At 42.1% G+C, this 23853-nt stretch overlaps 1 protein-coding gene across 1 annotated transcript in view; it reads left to right on the top strand.

Moving 5' to 3' along the window:
* Nucleotides 1–23853, top strand: part of SMARCA2 (SWI/SNF related BAF chromatin remodeling complex subunit ATPase 2) — a 151163-nt gene that overhangs the window by 78011 nt on the left and 49299 nt on the right. The gene's annotated exons all lie outside the window — the stretch shown is intronic.

Genomic DNA, 23853 nt, shown 5'->3' with positions numbered 1-23853 from the left:
AATTTTCTGAGGAGGATGAGTTTGCAATCAAATTGAATTTTCTGAGCAGGATGAGTTCGCAATCAAAGGGAAGGAGCTTTTGAACACAGAAGATAAAGTCATTCTATTGTTGCATGAAAAGATAAAGTCATTCTGCATTTCAAGGCAGTGCTTGGAAAAAATACCAGAATTTTTTTGCTAGAGCAGAACTGGCCATTGGAAGCACAGGATGATGAGAGCTATGAGACCCACTAATGTTTTATGACCAATTGCCTGATCATGCCTCACTCTCCCACTGAGAATCAAAATGTGGAAGGGCCCCTTAGAGATCTTTTAATTGTTCCCCTGACTTCATGGTCTTTAATCGAGGTTTTACTTCTGCAGGGTCTGCACAGATCTTTCAGGGATAGCAGAGTTTTTGCTAACTGTGTTGTTATTTTGTAGACCCATAGTACTTTTAGAGCCGGAAGGTGCCTTTGTACTTGCTTAGTTTGATGAAGAAATCGAGGCCCAGAGAGGTGACATGGCTATGCAGGACCCACAGCTGGTTAGAAAGCACAGAATCGGTGGGTGCTTATGTATCTGCATGCTTGATTTCGGCTTGATCTGATCTGTCCCTCACAAACACAGACTAGAGCCTGGGACTTGGGTCACCGATGCTTGGAAATGTTATTTGGGAGTTTGGTTATGTTATTTCCCCTTTGGAAAATGGTGATTTCTCATTTTGACTGAGAACTGAAATCTCAGAATGTTCCTTGGGCAGCACAGAAATATCAAAATGCTTAGGAGTCGCATGTGTGAACTCTGAGGCCCGGGTGACTGTTCCATTTGAAGGGTTAGCTCTACTTCCCGTTTTTGGGAGTAGACTTAGTACCTAGAAAGGCACAGCAACCTGGGACATGCAGTCCAGACACAGCCAGTAAATGCATGCTGGAAATAGTAAGTGCAGTTGGGTAAACACCAAGCAAAACAAAAGCTTTGGGGAGTTGTTCATTTTATCCAAAGGGAATACAGTTCCCAAGCTTTGTGAAACATGGATTTTAGGACCCAGGTTTTAAGTAGGTAGGTGAGTAGAACGGCAGTGGGCAGAATTTTGAGATTATATATCGATGGTGAACAGGTCTTGTCACCGCTTGAGATGTGATTTACTCAGGATGTTGTATGATGAGAGGGATGTGACCTGAATTTTGAAAAGATGGGGGAGCCTGTGATTTTGAAAAGTGCTGCTCATTATTTGTGGTTGAACAATTGTGTATAAAACATAACATTTGTGTGATTAGTTTATTGTCATATCCAGTCAAATATTCCAGTGACCTCAGAATATGATTTTATGAATTTTGTTTCACTGTTGAGATTATAGTAATGTAATTAGGATTCATTCTATAATATGAAAAGTTTTTTGGTTAATATGTATTTCTGAGCTTGGGAAAACTTTTATTTAAGCAATAAATTGAGTACCTGGAGTATTGTTACAGCAGATGGGACAACAATGATCTGGGCCACCTTTTTTTTTTTTTTAAGACGGAGTCTCTCTCTGTCACCCAGGCTGTAGTGCAATGGTACGGTCTCAGCTCACTGCAACCTCTGCTTCCCGGGTTCAAGTGATTCTCCTGCTTCACTCTCCCCAGTAGCTGAGATTACAGGAGCACATTACCACGCCTGGCTAATTTTTATATTTTTAGTAGAGATGGGGTTTCACCATGTTGGTCAGGCTGGTCTCAAACTCCTGAGCTCAGGCGATCCACCTGCCTCAGCCTCCCAAAGTGCTGGGATTACAGGCGTGAGCCACTGCGCCCGGCTGGGCGAAAGTTTTAAAGCTAAGCTTTAATATGTTTACTCTCCAGATATTAAAAGCAAAATAACCTTGTTTATTGGGCAAGAATGTAGCTGAACTTACTTTTTTAAAATAATCATTGGGAATTGCCCTTAAGAAAACCAACATTATGAATCTCAGGAAGTTTTCCAGTTTAAGACATCTGTTTGTTTGTTTTTTTCCTCTCTTTTTCATTCAGTTTCTATCCCTGATGATAGAAACACAGTGCCTAGCATAAAGACTCAGTGAGTATTTGTGAAAATGAAAGTACAAACTTAAGAGGAAAGGGAAAGTGACTAACTTATCAGCAGTGTTAGGAGAGCATTTCTCTTTTTAGTGCATCTAGTAGACTTCTTTTATCTACAGCATGCACATTTAAAATGGAAAATTAGTTTGTTTTACTAAACTACACTGTGAAAATTGGTTTTATAATTGTAATTCTACAATGCCTTGCAATATACTAAGTCATCCAAGAAGGACGAAACTATTCTCAAAACAGCTTTATTGTAACATCTCTTTTTGTAATCTAATCTTTTGAAAACTGCATGCCCATATCTGGTATGAAACTGACAACTTGCTATTAACTAGGACATGCAATGGATGCAACATGCCCCATGGCCTAAACATGCAAAGTAGATGCTTCCTGTCTTTGGTGTTCACCAGCAGCAATCCTATTTAATATTAGCCTGTTAAGCTTTTTTGATGATAAAACGATATTGAAGGGGTTCTCATGGGCCTGGATGTGAAGAGATGTTCTCTACTGGCTTATGATTTAACACATTGCGTGAACCCAGCCAACATGGCCTTGAAAGGGAGTTTGGCAAGGACCACGTTGTGTAAGAAATGCTGTAACAGGGCTAAAATAATTCTTCTTTTTCCTGGCAATGTTGTACAAAGCCTGCTTGGCAGAGACATCGAAGATACATAGCATCGCAGAGCTGCAAGGCAGTTGAATGGAACAGCTTCCCATCCCTTGCTTAAATCACATTCTCTGCAATCTCTGTGCCAGGAGGCTGGCCATCCCTAAAAGGAAAAACTACCTTTTTTTCTATGTAGCCCCTCCAGTTCATGGTCAGCTCTGATTAATAGTTCTTCCTCCCTTTGAATAGAATCTTCTTTCCTTGTAGCTTCTCCTTACAGGCCTTGATTCTTTTCCCTGGGGTGAACAGAACAGTATTTTTTTCTGTCTTTAGCATCACAGCCCCATGGATAAAATGTTTGCAGACTCATGGTAAGTCTGGACTGAACTTTTCTACCTTCCTCTTTCTCTTGAACTTTCATCCTCCTTCAAGGCCCAGTTCAATTGCTACCCACTCTGTGGCGCCTTCACAGATAAATATTCATTGCACTTTTAATTGTCCTCTTAACATTTTTTTGCTTGTCGTTCAGTTACAGTTTCCTAGTATTCTCGGTAGTTGCCAACCTGCCTGCTTTCCTGACTAGTTGATAAGCTGGCTCTGTATCTTGTTAGAATTTAGGACTTCTGTGTACAAATACTAAGTGCCCATCAATTGCCAAATTGAAATAGCACTGGAGTGACAGATAAGGGTATAGATAGATGTGGGTAATGTTCACTGCTGCAACAGATGGACCTCAACATGCCCTGTCCATGGACCTATCCAGAAAAATAAATAAAAGTTGATTTGTCACTTCCATGAAAGTCCATAGTAGGTGTTCTTGATTGGTGAAGACACCTGTTCTCCATAGGGTCATTCAGGGATCCAGACTGACAGAGCCTCTGCCAACTTGGTCATCTCCATCCACTTGAGCTGGAAGTGGGGAAAACAACATGAAGTAGTGAGTGTGGAAGTCTAATGGGCCCTGCCTAAATGGTTATAATTCCATTGGCTAGAATTTGGTTATGTGGCCACTCCAGCTGCAAAAGAGACGGAAATGTGGTCTGGCTGTGAGCCCAGGAAAACAAAATTTTGGTGAATATTTAGCTATCCCTGCCTCAGCACACTTAGGTTAAATTTAAGTGTTATGGTCACTTTCTTTGCAAATGGTGTTATGGTTTCATTGTAAACAGGTTTTATTTTGTAATCATGGCATGCTAAAAATTCCTACAGTGTCCTTTAGAGAATCTATTTAGTTGGTAGAATTTAAAATTTTTCTGCATTCATAATGTTGTTTTAATCAGGAGGATCACAATTTCAAACACAGTTCAATTTTTTATTTAAAGGTATTTTACATTGTTTTGAAATTCCTATTTCCACTGAGGAAACCTAAATGTCTTTAGTGTTAGCTGGTCTCGAGTTAGCATCATCTTTTTGTGGTAGTCAGTTCAACATTCACTTACCCTCTGGGCTGTTTCTCTCTCCCACTTGGGGCTCCCATCCCATCTTCCTCTCCAAGGTGGCATCTGGATAAAGATGTGGTGTTTAAGCATGGCATTGGGGGCAAGCATCCTGGTTCTCCTGCTCCCCATGGGTCTCCACTGACCTCAGCATACAGCTGCTGGTCTGTTCTGTCCTGGGAGGTCTTTACATGCAGCTGGTTTCATCTCATTGTTTTAGAGACCTTGATGACATGTGCTATTGAAATCTGGAGCCTGGCCACAGGCACTAGTTAGAAGCTGTCCTGCATTCTCACATCTCATAAGACCTCTGGCCTCTTTGGCCTCATGGTGCTCTTAGCTGTTTTGTGTTCTGTTTGGAAGTCTGCAAACCCTACTTGACTGATTTCTCCACACTGTGCCAGAACATGCAAGGTGCAGTGAAACTGGCCCCTTCCTCAACAGTTGCTAAGTCACCATCAAGGGTTGTCAAACCTGAAGCTTCTAGAATCTGACGGTGGGGTGGGTCCTAGAGCTTTTTAAAGAAAGCAATTCAAAAATGTTTTAAGTTTTGCAAATTGTATAAAAGTATGTAACTGTATTTGGGATCACATAGTGAGGGGTCCTACCAGAGCTTTGGAAGGAGCTTGTGAGTGACAGGCCTAAAGCCCAAGCTTCATTAGCTTTCCAATAAATCCACCTTTAGCAGTTTTAGTGCCTCATTCTCTTCATCTCCACTCAACCTCTGCCTCCAAACACCCCAGACTTGGATTCTAAAGGGGGAGTATTGCATTTCAACCCAACTGCAATTCAGTGCTGGCACAAACTAGCCAGACTTAGCACAGACTCCATAAGTTGAAGGGCATAGTCCCCAGCAAGACTTCCCTGACTTCAGACACCAGCCACACTTTGGGGGTCTCGAGGCCCCCCACCCTTTTGACTGACTATAAATCCAGGGGCTCATGATTCCTTTGGGTTTGATAATTTGCTAGAATAACTCACAGAACTCATTAGCAACCAATTCAGATTCATTATGAAGTATACAAATCAAGAGAACTAGGCCAGACACTGTGGCTCACGCCTGTAATCCCAGCACTTTGGGAGGGCGAGGCAGGTGGATCATGAGGTCGGGAGATCGACAGCATCCTGGCTAACATGGTGAAACCCCATCTCTACTAAAAAATACAAAAAATTAGCCAGGCGTGGTGACACGTGCTTGTAATCCCAGCTACTCGGGAGGCTGAGGCAGGGGAATCGCTTGAACCCAGGAGGTGGAGGTTGCAATGAGCCAAGATGGCGCCTTTGCACTCCAGCCTGGGCGACAGAGCGAGACGCCATCTCGAAAAAAGAGAACTAGCCAAATAAATGGAGGCACAGGATGCAGTCTGGGAGGAAACCTGGACTCCTCTGTCTGCTCCTCGTGGAGTCAGCGTCCATCAGTCTTCCAGCTCCTCAGTGTGTTCACTAACCAGGGAGTGCTACTGGGCCTTGATGTCCAGAGTTTTCAGTGGGGTTTCATAATGTATAGGCATGATTGATTAGATCATTGACCACATGCTTGAACTCATTCCCCAGCCTCTCTGCCCTCCCTGGAGGTCAGACTAGCTCAAAACCCCAACCCTCTAGTCATGTGGTTGGTCTTTCTGGTGACCAGTGCCCATCCGGAGCCATTTAGGGGCCTATCACACAGGACAGCTCATTATTTGAACAGAGTTATTCCTGTCACTACGGAGATGTCAAACATTGTAGAAACTCCATGCCAGGAACCCGGGACAAAGACCAGACAAATTCTTTTTTTTGAGGCAGGATCTCACTCTGTTATCTAGGCTGCAGTGTAGTGGTATAATCTTGGCTCACAGCAGCCTTGACCTCCCAGGCTCCAGCAATCCTCCTACCTCAGTCTCCTGAGTACCTAGGACTATAGGTGCACGCCACCATGCCCAGCTAATTTTTGTATTTTTTGTAGAGTCGGGGTTTTGCCCTGTTTGCCAGGCTGGTCACGAACTCCTAAGCTCAAGTGATCCGCCTGCCTTCATCTCCCAAAGTGTTGAGATTACAGACATGAGCCACCATGCCTGGCCTGACAGAGTCTTTATTATGTAATAGGTAGTTAGTAATATCTTCAATCCTGACCGTACTTCTCTTTCTCTTGACTCCCGTTTCCTCCATGGAAGAAGGCTCTCCTCCTTGCCTTCCTGTCATGTTCTCAGTGATAGCACCATGTGCTGTGGCTTCTGGTGCCATTCTGAGACTCCCGGTCCACCAGGTTTGCCTCTTGATTGTAAAGTGGTGAAGGGAATTCACTACCCTCTTTTGGAAATCAAAGGTGTTGCCATTTTTGTCTTTGCATACCAACTTTATCCTAATTCTGCTCAAGGCAATGAGTAACTACCCGAACAAGGGATGGCTCTTTTAGAAAGTGTGAAAGAGAATATTAACATGGTTAACAAATATTCCATCCATTACAATTTTGTAACTTTCCCATGGTGTGCCCAAAGTGATCACAGTGCTATATGACAGATTACATATATATGTGTATATATGTGTGTGTGTGTGTGTGTGTAATTGCGCATGCACAAGAAATGACCCATCTTGATAATGTCTTGGAAACATATATTTGCTTCTTTATGTGTGAGAGCAGGCGTTCCATCTACCTAAATTCTGACAAGCCCAGTGGGCCAGGGTTTTCTGGTTTAATGTCAGCCCTGTGTACACTGGCTGTGCTGTTTCTAGCACCATAAGGCAGTCATCATTATTGAGCCAGGGGCTCTGCAAAATTGGGGTGATTGCGGAGCCAAAAAGCGGGCTGGAGGGTGGTGGTGGTTTCTGGAATTTGTTTTACTATTCTTCCTGTTCCTTTGCTCTTTCTGCCAACTTCAGAATCCTTCCCTTCCTTAAAACATTTAGTGATATCCCTGAATTTATTTAATTGCTGCATGAGTGAGTTTTGCCCCACAGCACTTGAAGATAATTGGAATGCATTCTAGCTCATGTGCTCTGGATAATATGCAACTGCCAGCCAGCTGGAGAGTAGTATGCCTTTGTCTCACAATGTCTTAAGACTGTAATTTTAAAAAGTTTCTCCTATTTGCTGGTGTCTCTTGTTACCTTTCTTATAGCATCATATATCTACTATGGGGTCCTTATGTCTGAATGTGTAGACACTTCTTGTGGTATACTGAATAAGCTCCTGGCGATGAGGGAAGACACCGCTTTGTTTTGTGATGTCCTATGCAGTTGGGCCCTAATAAATGCAATGTAAGTGATGAAAATGAGACTTACTTCTTTAGATCTTTAAACTTGGTGATAGATAACAGCGAGTTTTAGAAGCCATAGAATTTCAAGAGGAACCTTGCAGAAAGACAGAACACCCTCCTCTTCCTTGACCAGTCTGTCACCAGGTGAGAGCCTGAGCTTCCCATGGTGAACGTGCCTAAATGGGGTTCCCATCATCATGTCTGCTTACTACTGAAATGATTTTGGGTTTTTCTTCTGCCCAAAGTCTAATAAAGTAGAAAAAACAAAATGAGGCTGGGTGTGGTGGCTCACGCCTATAATCCCAGCACTTTGAGAGGTCGAGGTGGGCAGATCACCTGAGGCCAAGAGTTCAAGACCAGCCTGGCCAACATGGCGAAACCCTGTCTCTACTAAAAATGCAAAAATTAGCTGGATGTGGTGGCGGGTACCTGTAATCCCAGCTACTCAGGAGGCTGAGGTGGGAGAATCACTTGAACCAGGAGGTGGAGGCTGCAGTGAGTCAAGATCACACCACTGCACCCCAGCCTGGTGACAGAGCAAAACGCCATCTAAAAAAAAAAAAAAAAGAAACAAAATGAGAGATTCTTAACATTTATAATGTTAGGGGCTAATCAGTAAAGTAAAATGTGATACATCTCAAGAGAATTTACTTTAATATCTTTAAAAAGCTATATAATACCAAGCTGCAAATATAGGATAAGTTCTCTGAGTTGGCCTCTCATCACAGGAAGCCAAACTGCTAAACTCTACACAGGAAAAGGCAGACAAATCCCTGGTGAATTAGTCACAAAGAACTGGGGAAAATATGAAGAAAGGTTAAAGAACAAGATATTTGAAATTCTATGGAAATACACAATGAGAAATAAAATATTTCCTCACATGTATGAACAGGTGGGCTGTGGATTTTTCTCTCCCTAGAAATCTTTCAAACAAGCTAATGCCTCCTCTGGGCTGGATTAAGTATGATCCAGCCTGAAATCACAGACAGGGGCTGGAATCACTCGGCTCTATTTCAGCTGAGAGCATTAGTGATTCTCGTAGATGTACTTTCCCCCTAAAATACTTTATTTTATACTGGCAAAATTTTGGTGGGTGGGGAGGATCCTTTTTCTAAAGCATAATGTGCATCATATTAGTAATATTTGGCTGCTTTTGTTTTGTCATTTAAAATCTTTTCTTGCTTTTTCTGTAAGACGTGAGAAGCTTTGTAAACGTGGACCTTTTTTTCTTTTATCAAATGGCATTTTAGCTTTTAAAATTGGGTCATCAGATTTACTGGGGCAAAATTTTCTAGCAAGCTGCATTTCCGTTTTTATACACAAGGGAGAGCTAAGGACCTAGAAAATAGATTTGGATTTTGCCAAATTCCAGGTTCTTCAATACTTTAGGGTGGAAGTAATGAACTAATTAAGAGCGGTAACAGTTTTGAATTGTTTGGAAGAATACTTGATAGTAATAAAATAATTTTAACAACTTTGTATAATCTTTATTTTTTCTGAAATCCAGTGACTAGATTGCTTTAACAGCCCATTGGACTTAATATTTCGCGTTTTATATAATTTGGGAGAATAAATTTAATAGGATAGTCCTCAGAGGTGCAACTGAAATATGCTAAAATAAATATTAAAGATTGAGGAGCGAGAGGGAATTGTTTTGATTTTAAAACTTTGATGCTTGGAATTTCTGGTCTTGAGGTTTGTCCTTTGAAATCGGGGTTCAGCTCTGAAATCAAATTCAGTCATCGAAAGGAACCATGGGAAACTGAATTTGGCCTACAGATACTAAGGAGCCCCAATAATTTCACATTATCTTTTAATGGAGCAAACTATTACAGAGAAATCAGAGAAATAATATTTTAGGAATTTGTACTATATTTTAGAAACAATCTTTTAGGAATATGTCCATTTGAATCAAGCTTTGGTTTTTGTTGTTTTTTGCATTTTATTTTTATTTAAGAAACAGGGTCTCACTCTCACCCAGGCTCACTGCAGCCTCGAACTCCTGGGCTCAAGCAATCTTCCTGCCTCAGCCTTTTGAGTAGCAGAGACTACAGGCACGCACTACCACACCCAGCTAATTTTTGTATTTTTTTTTTTTGTACAGGCAGGATGTCACTCTATTGCCTAGGCTGGTCTTGAACTCCTGCCCTTAAGTGATCCTCCTGCCTCAGCCCTGCAAAGTGTTGGGATTACAGGAATGAGCCACCACACCTGGCCAGTTTCTGTTTTGTTTTGTTTTTAATCAATAAGTACATGTTTCAGTCAGTGTTAGAATTTAAAAAAAAAAAAAAAAAAAAGGCTATATGAAGAAAATTTTCATTAAGGGGTGCAGGTGGGAAGAGTACAGTTTAGGAAGTAGAGACAGGGCAAGGTGGCTTCATCATCACTATGCCTCAGGGTTCGGGTAAGCATCAGAAAAGTAACTGACTTTTGATGGCTCTCTAGATGGAGAATTTAGGATAGTGATTAAGAGCACATGCCTTGAAATCTGATGAACCAAGAGATTCAGATTCCACCTCCACCTAATTAGCTCTGTGACCTTGGGGACCTTGTGTCACCTCTCATAGCTCTGCTTTCCTCTTAGGGAAAATCATAGAACCTACTTGATAGGGTATTCTGAGGATTAAATGTGAGTAACATAGAATCCGGCATATAAGAAGGATTCAAAAATACGTATTAGCTATTAAGAAAAAGTTTCAAATTATTTCAAAGACGATCTAATGGATAATAGAAAAAGAAGAAATTACGTCCTCTTTTGTGTATTGATGACAAGGCTTGGGGTGACAAGAGAAAGGTAAAACTGGGAATCAAGAAGCTCCTTTCACTTATTCACTAATGGAATTAAAAGAGAACAATATGTTTACTTGCTCAATATGTTACAGGACCACAGGTTTATTCATCTCAAGCACTCCAGCTTATACTCACTCGGCCATTAACTCTCTTTACCCTGGTTTTCTACCTAGCTATACACCAACCTATACTCAGTTATTAACTCTCTTTACCCTGACTTTCTACCTAGCTGCCTGCCAACCTATGCTCACAAGGCTATTAACTGTCTTTACTCTGGTTTTCTCTGTAACCCTGCATGCCTGCAGGAGGAACACTGGGGCTAGCACTCAGGAGCCTGGAATGTGGGTTCTGGCACTGCTACCAGATAAGTATGTGATCTTGGACAGGTCTCCTGGCCTTCCTTGGTTGTTGTGGACTGATGTTTATGTCCTGCAAGATGCATATGTTGAAATCCTAACCCCCAATGTGATAGTAGGAGGTGGGCCCTTTGGAAGGTTATTATATCATGACAGCCCTCATGAATGGAATTAGTGCTCTTATAAAGGGGACCCTAGAGAGCCCCCTAGCTCTTTCTGCAACAGGAAGTCAGCAATCTACAAGCTGTAAGAGGACTCTCACAGACTCCAACCATGCTCTACCCTATCCTCAGATTTCCAGCCTCCGAAACTGAGAAATAAATGTATGTTATTTATAAGCTATATTAGGGTTATCCACAGAAACAGAACCAATGGGATATGTGGAGACGTGTATAAGAGGAGACATATTATGGGCCTTGACTCATGCAAGGAATCCCATGAGATGCCACCTGCAAGCTGGAGACCCAGGGAAGCCAATGGTATAATTCAGTCCAAATCTGAAGGCCTGAGAACCAGAGCAGGGACCACCACTGGTATCAATCCTGGATTACAAAATCCTGAGAATTAGGAGGTCCAGTGTCTGAGGGCAGGAGAAGATGGATGTCACAGCTCAAGAAAAAGAATTCACCTTTCCTTTGCCGTTTTGTTTCAGTCCAGTCCTCAGTGGAGTGGATGATTCCTACCTACGGGGGTGAGCGTGAATCTTCTTTACTCAGTATATAGATTAAAATGCTAATCTCTTCCAGAAACAACCTCACAGACACATCCCCAAATAATATTTTACCAACTATCTGGGCATCCCTTAGCCCAGTCAAGTTGACACACAAAATTAACCGTCACATCAGTCACCCAGTCAATAGTATTTTGTTATGGCAGCCTGAATTAAGACATGGGTTGAGTTATATTATCTTTGATTTGCAGGTTCCCTTCCACCTATCTAACAATAACCTCTAAAATCACCTGAAGCAGCTGTTATGGAGTGCAGTGATGCAATCTTGGCTCACTGCAACCTCTGTCTCCTGGGTTCAAGGAATTATCCTACTTCAGCCTCCCAAGTAGCTGGGATTAAAGGTGTGTGCCACCATGCCTGGCTAATTTTTTTTTGTATTTTTAGTAGAGATGGGGTTTCGCCATGTTGGTCAGCCTGGTCTTGAACTCCTGACCTCAGGTGATCTGCCTGCCTTGACCTCCCAAAGTGCTGGGATTACAGGTGTGAGCCACCACGCCCAGCAACTTTTACTTTTTTTTTTTTAAGATGGAGTCTCGCTCTGTCGCCCAGGCTGGAGTACAATGGCATAATCTTGGCTCATTGCAACCTCTGCCACCCAGGTTCAAGCGATTCTTATGCCTCAGTCTCCCAAGTAGCTGAGAGTATATAGGCGAGTGCCACCACGCCCAGCTAATTTTTGTATTTTTAGTAGAGATGTGGTGTCACCATATTGGCCAGGCTGATCTCAAACTCCTGACCTTGTGATCCACCCGCCTCAGCCTCCCAGAGTATGGAATTACAAGCATGAGCCACCGCGTCTGGCAACTTTTACTTTTTACTGTGGTTTTTAATAATAATTATCCCCTGCTTTTAAGATACAGTTTCAATCTGTTGCCCCGGCTGGAGTGCAGTGGCAGGATCTCGGCTCACTGCAACCTCCGCTTCTCAGGTTCAAGCAGTTCTTGCGCCTCAGCCTCCTGAGTAGCTGGGATTACGGGCACGTGCCACCACCCCTGGCTAATTTTTGTATTATTAGTAGAGACGGGGTTTTGCCATTTTGGTCAATCTGGTCTCGAACTCCTGACCTCAAGTGATCTGCCTACCTCTGCCTCCCAAAGTGCTGGGATTACAGGCATGAACCACTGTGCCTGGCCTGTTCCCTGCTTTCTTATCAGTGAGTCCATTTATGGAGACTGTTTAAAAGCAAGTTCAGTTCAACATCCATTTGTCGAACATTGATTAGGTTGAGCAACACACTGTGCTTGGCCTGGGGAAAGCAGTATTTTTTGGCTTCCTTACAGCATGGCAGGCCCACCTTATTAGTGCAATTAGGAGCCAGGTTTGAGAGAGACTATTATTAGAGGTAATATTGCACAGTTAGCCACCTTGAAGAGCTTGTTAAGAACAGGTCTCTAAGTAGACACAGATGGAAATTAATAGAGATTAAAATAAACCGTGAGATGCTCTGACTTGTAGGGTTTTAAACTGTTCAGGAAATCAGTTTAAACAACACATATTTTACTTAATGCTAGAGTGTTAGTGTCATTTCTCTGGATGTTATTTGCAATTTTTCCTTCCGCCATCCTCAAACACCCAGAGGAGGAAAGGGCCACTGTCTCTGGCCAAACAGTCTGGCCTCCAGACACAGCAGGCAACTCGGTTTATCTTCCTGGCTACTGCTAGGAGACTCAGACCTTCTTAATAACACCACCAGTGCTCGTGTGGTTTCTACCAACCCTACTTGGCCCAAAATGAAAAATATATACAGCACGGCCCACTCATTCACCTTTGAGAAAAGAAAGATTCAGGGTTTTAGGTGCCAAAGTACTAAGCATCTGGAGTGTGTAACATTTGCAGATTTTTGGCATTTTGGAGGATAGCTTTCTTCTTTGTTCACAACAGTTCAGGTGACTACCCAGAGAGGTCAGCGGGAACTTTCCAAAAATCAGCCCTGATGCCACTCCTGCGTCAGGTTCTCCAGTGGCCTTCCATTGTAAGTGTAATTAAATCCAAACACTTGAACATGGTCTGTAAGGCCACGATCACCAGGCCTCTGCCTGGCACTGGATTCCCACCTCCTTGCCTTCATCTCTGGGTGGCTGCTCCACTGAATTCTCCTTCTAGTCCTTGGCACTTCTAGAAGTCTTTCTCCCAGGTCTTCATATGACTGTCTCCTCCTTGTCCCAATGATCTCCTTCCAGAGAGACCCTTCCTGGCCAACCTAGCTGAAATAGATAGCCCCTGGCAGCAAGTCACATAACCTATGTTAACTTGCTTCATGGCATTTTCCACTATCTAAAAGCTATGTCACCACTGTTCCTCTCCACTGGTATTAAGCTCCAAGAAAGCCAGGGCCTTTACCTGTCTTCTTCACTGCTATGTCCTGGTACCTGCAGCAGGACTTTACTCATGGTAAGCACTCTTTAAATAGGTGTGAATAAGTGAATATGCTAGGTAGAAATGAGGGCTAGGAGAGATTTGGTTGCAACCCCATATCCTTTTGGCAAAGTCAGTAGAATCATGTTTTTGTAATTAAGATGAGTCAAGGTAGAAATTGTCATTCTCTCCTGTTAGATTCCAGTGATCTGTATCTTCTTGTAAAGATTTCTTAAAATAATTCTAAGGGCACACATTTTTGATATAACAGTGCTTTCAAGCTTTAAGAATTTGAGACTGCCATTCTAATTTCAGAACATATTAATGAAGATTTAAATATGCATTAAAAAGTACAAGCATTGCTTCAACCCAGCTGTTTCTCAGAAATTCTCATTGATTTTATAACATCTGTCTTCTAGCTTGAGCCTTCTAATTTCTTCAGCAAAAAAAAACAGATTAATACATCTAACTTAAAATTAAGACAAAAAGAATTAATTGGATTTTCAGTTTTGTGTGTTTTCCATATTTAAAATGTGATGCCACATGCCTTTTAGATGGCTTCCCGTCTTATTTTCTGTTAAAGAACGAATTGTCAGAATCATGGAAAATTGTAGATGACCCTTTCCTTGAGGCAAAACTTGATTCTTGTTCTGCCACTCCTATTTCAATACTCTTGAAATATAGTATTTAAGGTCACTATGCTCATAGGAAAGCATATTCCTAACATACTATGCTGTTTTGAAGAATATCTTTCCCTTGGACCTTTGTAGAACCTTTTTCCAAAGATTATTTTAAATATCATCCTCAAAAGTTGAGCTTTATCAAGACTGCCTGTGGTCTGTTCTTTTCCACAGCTGTCTCTGATAACTTATGAAAGATGGGCTCCTGGATAAATCACTTTACCTCCCAGAGCTTCCGTTTCCATCTCTACATTGGAGTCATGAAATGAGGAAAGGGGTGGGGAAGAGAGCACCATCTCTCTTGCCCTGTCATTCTCCAGCTTTGCCTTTGGCAGCCCTCGAAAGAACAATGTGGGTTTGCCCTGGTCTGGCTCCAGCTCTGAGAACTCAGCTCTTAGGAACTGAAACTCAGAGGGGTGTGGGTGGGAGATTTTTCTCCCTGTCCTTAGCCGGAGTTTCTTTCCAAAATGCAGGCTTGACAACAAAGGGTTCCCTAGCATATCTGTAGCTTAGTAACTGGTCAAATGTGTAGAGCTTTTGGGGACTCACCTGTAGCATCTGAAGAGTTGAGATGATTCTTGTGTGCTGGCAGGATGTGATGGACAGGACACCAGTGTGGTGGAGTCAGTAAAGGGAGCACCTGCCTGCCACAGGGGGCTCCTGTAATCACCTGACAGGTTCTTCCTTCTGGCTGCACAAAGCCAGTCCACTGAGACTGTGGCATTAAAGAGTTTAATTGATGTGAGGCCAGCCACACCATGTGGGAGATGGAGTTATTACTCAAATCAATCTCCCCTAAGACTGTAGGTTTGGGTTTTTCAAGGATTATTTGGTGGGCAGGGGGGCCAGAGAATGGGGAATGCTGATTGGTTGGGGATGCCATCACAGAAGTGTGGAAAGTGGTCCTCGTGTGCTAAGTTAGCCTTTGGGTTGGGGAGCCGCAAGACTGGTTGAGTCACCAACACTGGTGTGATATTTTGAGGTCCAGTAGACTAGAGTGACAACATGCCAGGAAGATCACTAAAATGAACATTTGTTCTGCAAGATAATGAATAAGTCCAGCATAGGGGTTACTGGTGTATATTTTTATTTGCTGCCATTTTATCTGATGATTGACTGTTTTGTTCTGTTTTCTACATTTTTATAATCACTACCCCCAATATAATCGCTACTCCTGGTGGAGTCAGCTGGTCATCAGAAATGCAGAAGTCTGACAAGACATCTCAAGACACCAATCTTAGGTTCTACGATAGTAATATTGTCTACAGGAGTAACTGGGGAAGTCACAAATCTTGTGACATCGGGGAATATACCTGGTTGTTGTTTAATTACACCTACATATATCTTAGCAGAATTCAGGCCCCTCTCATAATCCTAACCTGTGGGCTTTCATTAGTTTTACAAAGGTGGTTTAGTTTTGGGAAGGGATATTATCATCCTTGCATGAAGGTTAAACTACAAACTAAACTTCTGCCGAAGTTAACTTGACCTATACCCGGGAATGACTAAGGACAACGTGGCGGGCAGAAGCAAGATGGAGTCAACTATGTCAGATTTCTCTTACTGTCGTAATTTGCAAAAGCGGTTTTGCTACTTTCCTTACAAGTTAGTTGGGGACTTCAGCAATTCTGCATAGACCAAGACTAAGAGTTTTCTTGTACTCTTATTAGGAAGTCACCTACTCTGGTCCCATTTTAAATCCCCTGCATGCTACCTAGCAGAATATATAACAGATTCTAATTGGATCCATTTTGTTCATTGAAATATATCAAGGTTTCTCCAGATTTTCAAGACCATATTCATTTGCATTTAATTTTAAAATATCAATACACTGTTGTCATGGTATATCATTTGAAGGCACAGGGAAGGATATTGTGAAGTCCAGCAGACTACTGTGTCAATATTCCAGGGAGATCACCAAAACAAACATTTGTTCTCGAAGAGAATTAATAAGCCCAGCATAGGGGTTCACTGGTATATGTTTTTATTTGCCACCATTTTATCTGATGATTGACTGTTCTGTTCTATCTTTCTGCATTTTTATAATCACAACCCCAAACACCTGAAGCTTTGGGTTTTTGTGTAAAGTGTAAAGTAGAATTTATTTGGAGACACTTCCCTGTCATAAAAGCATAATGAAAAATATAGAGGAGTGAAGAAAGAAACAAGAATCACCTATAATCTCATTGACCTTCATGTACCCCAGGTTGGAGAAGGAGCCAAGAAAAATCATGGACAGAGGTTATTTTGGTGCCGTTACATTCAAAATTATTTTTAACCTGTTGTGAGGCTCAGCTCGTTTGTAGTAGCTTCAGTGCATCCTAACCCATGATGCACACCGAGCCCCTGCCTGTTAGTGGTAATCTGCATGTCTTTCCATTTGGTCTTGAGGACACCTTGCTGTACTGGGCACTTGGTACCAGAGAACTTTTTTTTTTTGAAGGACCATTAAGGGATACATGGAGACCTACCTTCTCACACTGGTGCAGTGATTTTTCTTCCTCTCTGAACAGGCCTTTGGTATTTCACAGGCTGAACCCTTCTCTTTTAAAGTGACCTGTCACCTCTCATCTAGTCAATGCTTTTTTACTGCCACCAAGTTGGCAAGCGTCATGCCATTCTCCTCCCCAGGAGAGAGAATTCTTAATCCAAATTTATTCCCATAGGATTTTCAGGACTTTTCCTGAGCCAAATTAGACCCTTTCTCTCAGTATATCTACTATCTCCTCCTTTCCCTGTATTGGCCAGTGCTAGACTGGAATCTGTGAATATACAGCACCTTTTAATCCCCTGAAAGACTTGGAGTAGGTATTATTTCTCCCATTCCACAGGTGAGGAACTAAGCCTCACAGGTAGGGAGTATGGTTTTTGGATTTAGCATTTAGTTCATGACAGGTGTATTTGTTTAGTGACTTGAATGTAGAGTTTTATCTTCTTTCATATATTGAAGATGCACATCTATGCAAGTATGTGCATAATATCATGGCACAATGTAATGGCACCAATGGCCTCCTATAAATTTTATTTAGTAGCCTGTAGAATTGAACGTCTTCAAGCCGTTTAACTCTCAAAGCTAAAATAAGAAGATTGTATAATTACTAGTTAAAATAAAGGCAGTTTAAAGAGGTGGGGCTGGAGTAAGGCGAACTGAGAGCAAAGGTCTTCATTTTGCCGCATTTCTCTGGCCTAGTTTTATTCACCATGTAGTTGTGTGGCCCTCCCTTGAGCAGTAACCATCCAAGCCGTCCATACAAGTCTGTGCATAGATGTGCATCTTCCATATGTAAAAACACTGTGGGACTATGGGAGTTTGGTGAAAGTTAATCACATTTTGGTTTACACCCCCTTTGCCCACTGAGCTGACCTCCTGGCTTGTGAATTCTGACCTCTTCTTGAAAAGGTGCAGGAGCGCGTCAGATCAGCAACAGGTGGTCTAGCTGGCCCTGGGAGGACTTATGCAGAATTGAAGACAGCCTTCTAGGGGGAGGTGCTGAGACCTGCCCGTGGAGGCTGTTAACCTGGCTGCTCCTACAGTAGGGGTCCCCTTAGTGGACTTCCTTCTGCCAAGCAGTTAGGACCTACAGGTTAGTTTCCCTTCCCTTGGTTGTCTGTTTCTCGAGAAGGTAGGGACCTTATCTCCATCAGTGAAGTTTCAGATACTGCTCCACCTTTGAGATAATGTGTGTTAGTCTTCATTGCTCCTCGTCTCAGGGGTGACATTGGACAATCTTTTTTACTTTGTCAAAAGACAAAACGACATCAAATTTAAAGTTTTTAATTGGCTTTTGCTGTTCTAGAATCAGACAACCTCAAGCAAAGGAGGTTGGCTTAATAGGGTAAAGGAAAGCAGAAATAGAACAAAAAGCATATTGGTTGTTTCAAAGTTAATTTTCCTTTTAAAGGTTAAAGCAGAGACTTCCTTATGCTTGCTCAAACTGGCCTGTTTGGGGATTTGGTATTTTCTCTCTCCTGATTTCTCAGGTCAGATAAACAGCTTGGTTTTAGTGGTATGTAACTTCAGCAATGGTGATTCCATTTGGGCTTGGCCTGTTGAGTCTAGAGCAGGAGCTCAGTCCAAACCAGTGGCGTCCTATAAATTTTATTTAATTTAATAGCCTGTAGAGTTGAACGTCTTCAAGCCGTTTAACTCTCAAAGCCAAAATAAGAAGATTGTATAGTTACCAGTTAAAATAAAGGCAGTTCAAAGAGGTGGGGCTGGAGTAGGGCGAACTGAGAACAAAGGTCTTCATTTTGCTCCATTTCTCTGGCCTATTTTTATTCACCGTGTACTTGTGTGGCCCTCCCTTGAGCAGTAACCATCCAAGCCAGTTGTTAGAACGCGCTTCCCTAGCAGCCCTGTCATCCTGAGAAGGCGGAGGGGTAAACAATAAAGACTTAATTGTATCTCACCAACATTTTTGGGTTCCATTGGTGAGTAAGGCATCAATTTAAGTGCCTTTGGAAGCAATTTTGATTAAAATGATTTTTTTTTTAAAGTTCCTAAACAGATTTCGGGATGATAGGAGATTGGGACATATTTAAAAAAATAAAAATAAAATAAAAAACTTATACAAGCAGAATTGAACAACCTGAATAAAAGTACCTGTAATGTATTGTGCTAGTACAGGGGAAGGAGGGAATGGGGTAGAATGTTATAAAAGAAATGGTATTTTAGCCTGTTCTTAAAAGATGAGGATGCTTTGGGTAGGACGGGGGAATCAGGAGAGTTCCAGGCCAAGGGAAGCATATGAAGGCTTGGAAATAAGTGACCCCTGCTTACTGTGACCGTGTGTTTGGAGCAGAGTTTTTTACAGGAATAGACGTGGGGAAGAAAAATCAGGCTAGGGCCGGACCCTGGAGGCTATGCATGACCAAAGAATCTGGGCTTTATTCTATTTCATAGAAAGAGTTCAAAGCCTGAGCATATTTGAAATGAGAGAATGAATGATGTGTCCTGTTTAAGCAGAGAGAAGATACCATTTGTATTGAAAAAATATTAATTGAAAAGGCCAAAGAGAGGGCAGGGAAAACCCACAAGGGAGGCCATTTAAATGTGACCCTGTGAGAGAGGAGACCCGTCTGAGAGCAGGGAGACCAGGGGGAAATGATTGCTTATGAACTATTTCAGAGGTAAACTATGTGATGACAAATAGGACTGCAGGGATGTGATAAGGGAAACTGATCATTTTAAAGATTTCCAGCAGAGATAATTGGGAAATGATGCTACCTTTAGATGAGACAGGATCCAGAAAGAGAAATATTTGCTTGGTTGAAGGAAAAGTGATAAACTTGATTTGTGATGTTTGGTAGGACAGTGGAATTCCCAATTGGTGACTCCAAAAGAAGCACAGTTTAGAGAGAGAATTTTGAAGCCGTATGCAGAGGTGGTAGGGGCCAAGGGAGAACTTCCCCTTTCCCCTCTGAAGGTTCATTGAGAATCAACTGACAAAGGCAGGTTAATAGGAGAAGAGACATACAAAATGTTAATAGGCATAGCACGGGGAACTCACAGGAGGATGATTACCCAATAACCTAGTGCAATATAGAATCGTACATACCCTTCTCATAGGGGCATGGGGAGATGGGGGGGTGTAGGCAGTTCTTTTGAGGGGCAATCATTAGAGGAAATGAAGGGACAGAAATCAACTTGGAAATGATTTTNCAAATAGGACTGCAGGGATGTGATAAGGGAAACTGATCATTTTAAAGATTTCCAGCAGAGATAATTGGGAAATGATGCTACCTTTAGATGAGACAGGATCCAGAAAGAGAAATATTTGCTTGGTTGAAGGAAAAGTGATAAACTTGATTTGTGATGTTTGGTAGGACAGTGGAATTCCCAATTGGTGACTCCAAAAAGAAGCACAGTTTAGAGAGAGAATTTTTGAAGCCGTATGCAGAGGTGGTAGGGGCCAAGGGAGAACTTCCCCCTTTCCCCTCTGAAGGTTCATTGAGAATCAACTGACAAAGGCAGGTTAATAGGAGAAGAGACATACAAAATGTTAATAGGCATAGCACGGGGAACTCACAGGAGGATGATTACCCAATAACCTAGTGCAATATAGAATCGTACATACCCTTCTCATAGGGGCATGGGGAGATGGGGGGGTGTAGGCAGTTCTTTTGAGGGGGCAATCATTAGAGGAAATGAAGGGACAGAAATCAACTTGGAAATGATTTTTTTTTTTTTTTTTTTTTTTTTTAAATATGAGCCCAAGAGGCAGGTATTATCTTGTGAAGGAGTCTTTTCAGATGTGGCTGCATTCCTCAGTCTTCTTTTCTGAGATAATTAAATTTCAGGGAGGAGAGGAAGGCAGTTGTGTTTCTGTTGGTGACCCCTGCGTACTGTGACTGTGAAACTTTCTTGGCCAGAGGAGGAAATTCCAGAGCAAGTCCCTGCTTGTGTCCTGTGCTGGGTGGGGGTGGGACAAGACCAGGTTAGAAGGACCTTGATTCTGAGGCAGCTTCTAAGGCCTCTAAGCATGTCAAGGCACTAGTCTTTGGGGTATCACTTTGAGTCCCAACAAGGTCATATTTGAAGCCATAGAGGCAGGTAGGATCCCCGTGGCAGATTTCACACCCAGGAGGAGGGCTTAGATTCCTCTCAGGTACCTCCCATCAGTAGTTAGGGGATGCTCAGAAAGCACTCACCATATTGAGGATTAGAGTCTGTGATCCAGGCTGCTCAGCAGGAGTCCACAAAAGAGCTCCCTCTCTAGGAACAGTAAAGTTAACAGCTTTCCTGAATTATGCCTTATGCCCCTGGGGTGGGGGTCGGGGTGGGGGGCAGTAGTGAAGTTCTCTAGCAGCGAGGCCTCCGGGGATCATTAAGAGACTCACCTGTTGCTGATCACAACTCATCTCACCTGTTGCTGCTGAGGACATCCAGACTTAGTGGTGCCTGGTGTGTACTCAGAAAGGGTAATTGCCCACATTTGGCTGCGTATTCACAATCTGTAAATGAAAAAGACAAAAGAAAAGTTGGGGAATCTACATTTAAGGAGAGAAAAATGTGGTTAATAAAGGTAGGGAAACCTGCTGGGCAAGGTGGGTGACACCTGTAATCCCAGCATTTTGGGAGGCCTAGGTGGGCAGATCATTTGAGGTCAGGAGTTTGAAAACAGCCTGGCCAACATGGTGAAACCCATCTCACTAATAATACAAAAATTAGCTGGGCATAGTGGTGCATGTCTGTAGTCTCTCTCAGCTACTTGGGAGGCTGAGGCAAGAGAATCATCCAAACTCGGGAGGCGGAGGTTGCAGTGAGCCAAGACTGTGACACTGCACTCCAGCCTGGGTGACAGAGTGAAGACTGTCTCAAAAAAAAAAAAAAAAAAAAAAAAGGAAACCAAGCACTATAGGAAGGAGAATTTTAAGTAAGAAGCAATGGAGGAGAAAGTAAATAAAATAGAGTTTAGACAAGACTAAGATGTGGGAATTAGAAAGCTTTTGGCAACTTTTTTTTTAAAGTATTAATGTCTTTCTGGGTGCTAAAGAATTTTATTGTGTGGTCAGGCGGTAGAATCATTAGTAAAGGTAACCCTTGAAGCATGACAATAAAGGGGAGGTGAGGAATGGGTGATGTAGGGAAGATGCAGAGAGTTTGATGCTAGAGTTTATCCTTTAGTACTTGAAGATTGACATTAAAATATCTAGAACAAATACATTTGGACTTCGTGTTCCATAAATGGGTATATACCTAAGAGCAGTTTTCCCAGGGAACCCTATCTAATAGTTGAATTTGTAGTACTCAATTGTTTTTACAGTATCTAGTTTCCCTCCCTCATTATTGTGCTATGTACTCCAGGGGAATTGAGAAACATGAAGGTATTGTTTCTGTAAGAAGAAAAAGTCAAAATGATCTGGCACACCTGGAGGGGTGGTGGAATAGGAGTTGATCAGTGAACATGTGTACAATGTGCATCGGTACAGGGATTTGGGAAGGACACCCCAGGTGAGAAGAGATATCACAAAGGTGGGAATAAATATGGCATGCTACGGTGTGGCATGGGGTTTGTGTTCCTATTATTTGCAGAATGTTCGCATAGCTGGTGTCTTAGTCTGGGGTGCAATACTAAAATACCATAGACTGGTTTATAAGCAGAAATTTATTTCTCACAGTTCTAGAGGCTGGGAAGTCCAAGATCAAGCCCCAGCAGATTCCATGTCTGGTGATTCTGCTTCCTGGTTCATAGTGTCTTCTTGCTGTGTCCTCATATGGTAGAAGGGACATGGGAGCTCTCTGGGGTCTTTTTTTAATAAGGCCACTAATCCCTATCATGACCTAATCACCTCCCAAAGGCCCCACCTCCCAATACCATCACCTTGTGGGCTAGGATTTCAACACAGGAATTCTAGGGGGATGCACTCATTTAGTCCATAGCAATAAGAAATATGGGAAATAAGAATGGGTAGGATCAAAATCATAGGTTTATCTAGATTATGTTACCAGATCCCACTACTTAGCCTTTGGATCGGGGGTTTCCTCAGTATTGTGACTTTGTGGTCAACAGAAAGATGTTGCTGAAAGGGGGTCCTGATCCAGACCCTAAGAGAGGGTTCTTGGATATCTCACAAGAAAGAATTTGAGGAAAATCCATACAGTAAAGTGAAAGCAAGTTTATTAGGAAAGTAAAGGAACAAAGAATGGCTACTCCATAGGCAGAGCAGCTTTGAGGGCTGCTGCTTGTCCATTTTTGTGATTATTTTTTGATGATATGCTAAATAAAGGGTGGATTTTTCATGCCTCCGCTTTTTAGACTACATAGGGTAACTTCCTGATATTGCCAAGGCATTTGTAAACTGTCGTGGCATTGGCGGGAGTGTAGCAGTGAGGGCCACCAGAGGTCACTCCCATCACCATCTTGGTTTTGGTGGGTTTTGGCCAGCTTCTTTACTGCAACCTGTTTTATCAGCAAGGTCTTTATCACCTGTATCTTGTGCTGACCTCCCATCTCATCCTGTGACTGAGAATGCCTTAACTGTCTGAGAATGCAGCCCAGTAGGTTTCAGCTTTATTTTACCTAGCCCCTATTCAAGATGGAGTTACTCTGGTTCATACACCTCTGACAGTTCCATACAGGCAGGCTTGGAATTGATACACTGAGGATAATTTAGGAAACTGAGTTGTGCAGTAGTCTCATGACAGAAGTGTTTAAGATCTGAGCAGTAGGGTACAGCTCGTAACTATTTAGAAAAAAGTACAGAATCAAGCTATTAAGTATTATTACAGGGAAAACATGGACTGAGTGACCAAAAAAAAAAATGACCAAGCAAGGTACTATGACCTTCTTTATGACCCCCATTCCAAAAAGATGGAAGAGCAGATGCCTTCTTAAATAATCAGAACCAGTGGTGCATTGGTCAATGAAAACATTAATTAAGGTAAGAATATAATATGTCACTTATATGTCGATATAATTTTTAATTAACATATATCTGTTTGCCACATCTTTCATTGTAAGGCTGAGGTTGCCTCTTTGAGTAAACTGGCTAGAACACATAAATGATACATAATCTTTCTCACAGAAATAACACCTATAATGTTTCACTTAGGATCTCCAGTTTTGGTGTTCTTAGAGAGAATCTTTTTTTTTTTTTTTTTTTTTTTTTTTTTTT

This window comes from Rhinopithecus bieti, unplaced genomic scaffold (assembly GCF_001698545.2).
Source record: "Rhinopithecus bieti isolate Rb0 unplaced genomic scaffold, ASM169854v2 scaffold_641, whole genome shotgun sequence".
NCBI lineage: Eukaryota > Metazoa > Chordata > Mammalia > Primates > Cercopithecidae > Rhinopithecus > Rhinopithecus bieti.
The sequence above is the reverse complement of the archived record's forward strand: the minus strand, read 5'-3'. Positions and strand labels throughout refer to the sequence as shown.